At 42.2% G+C, this 8,310-nt stretch overlaps 1 pseudogene; it reads right to left on the bottom strand.

The window, feature by feature from the left end:
• Positions 1-1,210: 1,210 nt before the first annotated feature.
• LOC103752475 lies at positions 1,211-2,361 on the bottom strand (annotated as a pseudogene).
• Between the last annotated feature and the right edge of the window lie 5,949 nt (positions 2,362-8,310).

The raw sequence follows: 8,310 nt of genomic DNA, 5'->3' as shown, positions 1-8,310 counted from the left end.
TGAATGATTATTGGACTCTCTCCTGAATGACTTAAAAGCCCTATATAAGCTTGCTATTCCCTCAATAAAGCAGATCTGCATCTCTGAACCCAGTCTCCTGTGTCTGAATGTGGCTCCTCTGACACAGCTTCCTCACCAGCCCTGGGGTCCAGGATCGGGCAGCAGTGGGGACAGTGACCGTGAAAGTGGCCCAAATAAAATAGCCACAGCTGGCACCCAACGTGGGACTCCTGAGTCCCTCTGGGTACATTTTGCAGGGTGAGTTGAGTGACCTCCAGTATGGGGAACAGTCATCCAGCTGCCACTGGCCCCAATGCCGCGGCATTGGTTTCTCTCCTCAGGAACAGGATAATTAAGGTAATAGAAAAGGATGTAGCCAAAGTGCTAGATGAGGTTTTGGCTCTTGCCCCTTGTTTTGTGGAGTCCTGCTGCTGGGATCCTGAACAATGGGCTCGCATGTTGTTCTTAGCTAGAAAGAAAGAGGTCAAGGAGGGGCGCCTGCAATCTGGGCCATTCTACCCCACTGTAACTGTGCTTCTGGCCTCTCTGTGGGGAGTTTTCCCGATGCCCCTGAACAAGATGATCTTATTTTTAAGTAGATAGATAAACAAATTCAACAGCAGGACTCTGTGAACAGCTCACCCCAAGCACTCCCAGTCACAGTGAAACTACCACAACTTTGTTCTGACAAAAAAGCGATGTCTACTGCTGACAATTCAGAAAATGATAGACTAGGGTCTGAGGGCTCTCAGTAAAAAGCAAGAAGTCACAACACCCTCTGCTCCGCCATTATAGGGTGTTAGCCATCTGCCTCCGCCCCATTCCAGCTGTGGGGGAGCCCCTCCCCTTTGCCCCTCTCTGGGAGAGGAAGACTGAAAGCCCCTTCCCCCACCCTCCTTTCTGTCTGGTTGGGAGGACAACACCCCACAGTTCTTCCCTGTTACTATTGCTCAGGACAAGCAAAACCCAAATGTCTGGAATATATATTCCCATGACACCTTTAAAAAAATTGTGCAAGGTGGCACTTGAAGATGGTATCCATTCCCCCTGGTTTAGTCAGCTTTTAGATGCAATCAGCCACATGGCCAATACACCCTGTGACTGGCAGCATATGGCCTGCACCTGTTCACAGGGAGGTGACTTCCTCTTATGGAAGGCTGCTTATCAAGATGAATGTGAACAATAACATGCACAATAGCTATGCCAATGTTCAAAATATAGGGTTTGATGCCCTAGTAGGGCATCCACCAATCACCCACATAAACTTCCCATGTAAAACTGCTTTATGTGAAGCACAACCTACAAAAGGACTAAAGGGCTTAACATTGGACAAAATCCAGTAAGGCTCAGTTAAAGGAACATTCAAAGCGCAATCAGGACCTTGCTAACTATCATTGCAGACACACAGTTTTTCTCCTGTTAGGTCACAGCAGTCACCATCTGGACTGCCACAATTGGCAGTACAGTAAGGAATATCACATGCTTCCCCCTTCCAGTATTTATCACAGTCACAATACACTTGACTTGCAACAGAGACACTAGTTGTACACTTTCCATGACCTGAGCAATTGTTAGGACAAAAATTGATTAAATAAAAAATGTTAAAACCTGTTAGATTATATACAACATCACTGAAAAAATGAAATAGTGCACATCCAGATGTTGTAACAACTTCAGGCACAGTTTCATTTCCCCTTACTTCAGGGATAATCAAACCAGCAAGTACAGCTATTAAAGGTACATATATAAAATCTCCATCATAAACATACATATGATCCCTGCTATATTCTGTAGCAAAATGATTAAATCTTAACACTGCATTTAGATAGCCTTCAATTAGCCATGTACATTTAGTTTTATATTTATAGTTAATTGGACCATCTGTTAAATATCCAAAAGGTTCTGTTAACTTGAACCTGCCCTGGCAGTGCTGACACTGGTCCCCCACTCAGCCAGGGCCTCACAGGCAGGTGGAGTTGACACAGTGGCCCCAAAAGCAGGAGCCGCTCCACTAGCAGGGCTTGGACTGGGCCACCTGCACATAGAGCACCAGGTAGAGGAAGCCATAACACAGCAGCCAGCTGTGCAAGTCCAGCAGCCAGGAGAAGGTGCCCCTGTCACTGCCTGCCAGCCAAGCCCTCCACAACCCTGGGGCGGCTGAATGGGCACAGACCCTGGGCTACATCTTCCAGGGATCCGGGGCAGGTACGCAGATGCCACAGAGAGGAGTTCCAGCCCCCGCCTCCTGGGCTCCTTGGCAGCTCCTCAATAGTGCCTGCCCCAGTCCAGGTGTCTAGTCAGGAGTGCAAGGTCCCAGCTGCTGAGGCCACTGCTTGGCTGCCTCTGGCCACATTCAGGCATCGCTACCCAGTCTCTTGACCTTGTCCTCTGCAGGCCACAACTCCACAGCTGCGGCAGCCCTCGGAGCCAAGCTGCAAGTGGGCAGCACCCAGGGCTCTGGAAGGGACCTGAGGGGGAGGGGAGCTCACTGACAAAAGCACCCACTATAAGGATCCCAATCTTGTTATACAACAAGCTTTATTTACCCTAAATTTTTAAAAAATTGACCCAATGGCCTCCCACCAGCAATAAAGCATTGGGGGGCATTCACTCATCCCACTCCCATCCCCATGGTGAGATGAAAGGACCCCCTCACAGGAGAATGGAAGGGCCCTCACATATTACTAACACAAGGGTGAGGCTATGCTTGTGTCTTTCCAGATAATGTTCCAGACCCCATCTTGATCCTGGCCCAAGACTTCAGAGTTATCTATGATGCAGCCAACTCGAGAAGTATCAGCCTCAGAGATGGTGACAAAACAAAACACCCAACCCACAGAGAAGGCAGCCCAATGCTGTTAGCCCCAGAACCAGACTGTCTACCTCCCCTCTAATGAATCTTACTTATGACCTCCTCCCAATACCTGGTGGGCTTGTTCTTTTAGGCTAACTCTTTGTATCCACTTAATCACTCTCAACCATTCTGCCCCCTCATGGTGCCTGCTAGCCCAGCTAACTCCAAGAGTCAACCTTTATTCTGGGGACAAGATGGACCTTAAGCTTTCCCCATTGGAACATTCATTCCATAAGAGGGCAGCTGCCCTGGTGATTGCTGGCACCACTTTTTTGGGGATCAGTATTTCCAGCACCCTAGGGTAAGGAAGGTCAGCACTGATCCTATGGGCACTTATATAATGCATTTAGTATGGCTATTGATTCAGACTTAAAAGAGTTACAAATTGCTATAAAACATCTTGAGAGTTCCCTATCCTCCCTTGTCGAGGTCATCTTACAAAATAGGAAGGGCCTGGACCTCTTGCTCCTTCAACAGGGAGGATTATGTGTTGCTCTAGGAGAACAGTGCTGTCTCTATGCTAATCATTCTGGTGTCATAAGGGACTCCTTGAGTTTAGTCTGCAAAATGATCTTAGAGAGAGAACAGACCAGGGTAAAAAACCAAAACTTGTATGAGTCACTATTCCAATCTTCTCCTTGGCTCACAACACTGCTCTCTGCCTTAATTGGGCCTCTGGCCTTGCTTTTTTTGGCCTTAACCTGTGGCCCAATTCTTTTAAGAGCCTTACTTAACTTTATTAGAGACCAGCTTGCCATAATTCAACTTACGATGGCACTGCCTCGCTTCTTACCACATACCCCTAGTCATGCCTATACCCAGGTTTAAAAAGGATAAAAATCATGGCCACACCCATGCAACAGGCCTATAACAACTTGGTTTGTCCTGCTGGGAGCCTTTCTGGTGACTACCTTGGCTCAGACAATGCGAATGTTGATCTTAGAGAGCCTTGGACTGAAAATACATTTGAAGGCCCTGGCTCAGATGAGACAGTGCCAACAGGCTTGTCTGTTCAGGTCTTGTGAGCATACTCCAAGATGGTCTAGCCATTGCCCCAGATTGCTTCATCCAGTAGACCTCTTCCTTCTTCATATCACACCAGCCTTGTCATGGCCCCAGTTTGGACCTCAGAGTAGCCCATTTTTAAACAAAAAGGGGATATGTTGGAGTATGTTAGTTTGCTTTTTAGGACACAAGATGGCCCCCTAACCCCAGGGAACCAACTACCCCTCCCTCACAGGGATGATCACATGATTTACAGGAATTCCAATCCTGATCAGTAAAATGAAACTGTAAACTGAAACCTAAGCTGTCTGCTTATGTATGACCTGATCATTGTACTCTCTCCTGAATGATTATTGGACTCTCTCCTGAATGACTTAAAAACCGTATATAAGCTCACTATTTCCTCAATAAAGCAGATCTGCATATCTGAACCCAGTCTCCTGTGTCTGAATGCAGCTCTGCTGACACAGCCTCCTCACCAGGCCTGAGGTCCGGGATTGGGTGGCAGCAGGGGCAGCAACTGTGAAAGTGGCCCAAACGGAATGGCTGCACCAAACAACAAAAGAAATTCATATGCCAAAATCACAGTGAAAAAATAATAAAATGGAAAGCCAAATCACTATGTCCCCACCAAACTCTACCAGTCCTGTAGAAGAATTCTTTAAGGAGAACTCCCTAGAAATAACACAGGACACAGAATTTAAAAGAACCCTCATAAACATGATCAAGTAATTCAATAAATTAAAAAAAACATCACAAACACACAAACAAATCAAAGAACTAAAAGAAGATAGGGAGAAACTTCTGAATAAATTCACCAAAGTGATAGAAACACTGAGAAAACACAGGCTGAAATCAAGAAGGAAGTGAAAAACTCAATGAGCCAACTTGAAACAACAGGGGAAAACCTCACCGCTAGAATGAATGAAAAGAAAACCGAATAGCAACACTGGAAGATAAAGTTGAAGAATTGAACTGCTCAAGCACAGACTATGAAAAAAAAATTTAAAACACAGGAATGGGAAATGCAGGAGGTGTGGGACGTCATGAAAACACTGAATCTACATATAGTAGTCATAGAGGAAGAAGAATCTCATTTAGTGGTATTGACCAGTCTTAAACAAGATAGTAGAAGAGAATTTCCCAAAATTAAGGAAAGACATCCCTATACAAATACAAAAAGTACATAGAACATCTAATAGACAGGACCAGAAAATAAACCCCCCATGGAATATCACAGTAAAAACACGAAATGTATAGAACAGCGAGAGAATATTGAAATCAGCAAAAGAAAAACACTAGTCACCTATAAAGGAAAGCCCAACGGAATTACACCTGACTTATCAATGCAAACTATGTAAGCCAGAAGAGCCTGGACCAAGGTATTTCCAGTTTTAAATGACAATAGATGCCATCCCAGAATACTTTACCCAGCAAAAGTGTCTACAATAGTTGAGGGGGAAAGAAAAATAGTCCACAACAAAAATAGTCTGAAAGAATACATATCCACAAAAACAGCCCTCCAAAGAATACTTGGAGCACTACGAAGAACAGAGAAAGGAACAACTGTACCCCAGGAGCAATGAAAGAAACTAAAGTTATAATTGTGGAAACATGAAATTAGACAAAGAATGCAAACAGTAATCAAAATGATGGCAATCAATACATATCTTTCAATAATAACTTTAAATATCACTGGACTACACTCACCAATCAAAGACATAGGCTAGTTGATTGGATCAAGAAACAAAATCCATCTTTTTGTTGTCTACAAGAAACCCATCTTACCTTCAAGGACATGCATGGCCTTAAGGTGAAAAGATGGAAAAGAATACTTCAAGCAAATGGCACTAAGAAACAAGCAGGGTGTTGGGACTCAGGTTTGCTTTGCTTAGCAGGGGACCTGTGGGCTTCGGGGCAGAGGGTCTGATCAGTGACAGAGTCATAAACTCTGGGACCTCTTGTCTTCCCAACAGCATGATTTATTTTAGAATTCAGATGGTTTTTATACATCCCAAGGAACTAGCAGTCACATGGGATATGGCAGTCACATATAAAGATTTAGGGTACCAAGAAACAGGACATTAAGTCTGTTAGTTGGCACCAGAAGGATTCTTAAACTTTTACTCAAGGTTATCAATGCCCGTCCAGTAATTTACTGGCCACAATGTTTTCTTTCTTAGAGCTAAAAGCATGGTGAAATTTTAGCTTTTAGCTCAGGAGGAAACTTTAACCTGGCCTAATCTCTTAGCCAGGGATAGCTGAGTTATTTGTTTAGGACAAGGAGATGAGCTAAGGGTCATTGACCAAGATGCTTTCCCACAGAGCAGGGAGCCTACACTTTTATGATCAGGCCACTTCCTCTTGCCAGCCTAGCAGTGTTCTGCAAGGCAGGGATTATCAGAGCCATTGTTTTCAGTGCCCCTCCCTTTAGCAGAGAATGCATCCTGGACCTATAAGTTCTAGGCCCACCTCACCCTAGGGCCTGCCATCCTGGTTTCCTACAGCAGGGGTTACAATTATAATATATGACAAAATAGACTTCAAGCAAAAACTAATCAGAAGAAATAAAGAGGGTCAATTCATTCCGCTCAAAGGAACAACTAACCAAGAATATATTACAGTCCTGAACATATATGCACCAAACTATCATGCACCAAAATTCATAAAAATAATGCTAGAGGACTTTAAGACAGATTAATCCCAACTAAGTAATAGTAGGGGACTTCAATACTCCACTGTCTCCATTAGAGAGGTAAACTGGACAAAGAATAAACAGAGAGATGTCTGAATAAAATGATTACATATATCAAATGGAACTAACAGACATCTTCCGAATATTTCACTCACGATTCAAAGAATACACTTTCTATTCAGCACCCCATGGAATGTTCTCAAAAATCGACCACATACTGGGTCACAAGACAAACTCAACAAATACAAAAAAAAAAAAGGAAAGAAAGAATTCCATACATTCTATCATTCCACAATGCAATAAAGCTCAAAATCAATACTGGAAGAAGCCTTGGTTACTACACAAACTCATGGAGATTAAACAACACTATCCTGAATCATGGCAGTCACATATAAAGATTTAGGGTACAAAGAAACAGGACATTAAGTCTGTTCCAGGGGAAATTAAGTAAGAAATAAAAGAATTCCTGAAATTAAATGAAAGGACAATAAAACACAGCAAAACCTCTGGGACAATTTGAAAGCAGTCTTAAGAGGGAATTTATAGCTCTAATTACCTACATTAGAAAGTCAGAAAGAACACAAATAAATGACAACATTGTAACTCAAGACACTGGAAAGGCAAGAACAAATGAAACCCCAAATCCAGCAGAAGAGAAAAAAATAACAAAAATCAAAGCAGAAATTAATAAAAAAGAAACAAAGAAAACAATACAATGAGTCAATGAATCTAAGAGCTGGTTCCTTGAAAAGCTAAACAAGAAAGACAGACCCTTAGCCCAGTTAACCCAAAGAAAGAAACTCCACCTCCAAATCAACAAAATAAGAGATGCTAGGGGAATCATCAGAAGAGACAGCAAAAACATGCAGACCATTGTAAGGGAATATTTTAAAAACCTATACTTTACTAAATTAGAAAACCTAAAAGAAATGGAAGGATATCTAAAATCATGGGAACCACAAAATTAATAAAAGAACATACTGACAGTTTAAACAGACCCATAACAGATAGATATCGAAGCAGTAATACAAAGCCTCCTGGCTAATAAAGTCCCAAGCCCAGATGGATTTACAGTAGAATTCTACCAGACATGTAAAGAATACTTCCATCCAATACTACTTAAATTATTCAAAATGATAGAAATAGATGGAGAACTCCCAAACTCGTTCAATGAAGCCAGCATCACTCTCTTACCCAAACCAGGTAAAGACACAACCAAGAAAGAAAACTATAGACCAATATCCTTAATGAACATAGATGCAAAAATTCTGAACAAAATACTTGCAAACCTCATACACATGTAGATCAAAAAGATCATTCACCATGGTCAAGTAGGCTTTCTTCCAGAAATACAGGAATGGTTCAATATATGCAAGTCAATAAATATCACCAATCATAGACTCAAAGACAAAAGCCACATCTTCATCTCAATAGATGCATAAAAGTCTTTTGACAAAATTCAGCATGCAGTCATGATAAAAGTACTGAAGGGAATTTGACTTGAGGGAACATACCTCAACATAATTAAAGTTATGTACAACAAACCCACAGCCAATATCATTCTAAATTGAGAAAAACTGGAAGCATTCCCATTACAATCAGGAACCAGACAAGGATATCAACTATCTCCACTCCTTTTCAATATAGTGCTTGAAACTCACTAAAGCAATAAGACAAGAGAAGGAAATTAAAGTAGTAACAGTTGGAAAAGAAGAAATTATCTTTTTGCAGACGATATGATACTGTATTTAGGAGA

Source organism: Nannospalax galili, unplaced genomic scaffold, assembly GCF_000622305.1.
Source record: "Nannospalax galili isolate Female #2095 unplaced genomic scaffold, S.galili_v1.0 scaffold468, whole genome shotgun sequence".
Classification (NCBI taxonomy): Eukaryota; Metazoa; Chordata; class Mammalia; order Rodentia; family Spalacidae; genus Nannospalax; species Nannospalax galili.
This window is presented reverse-complemented; position numbering and strand designations above follow the sequence as displayed.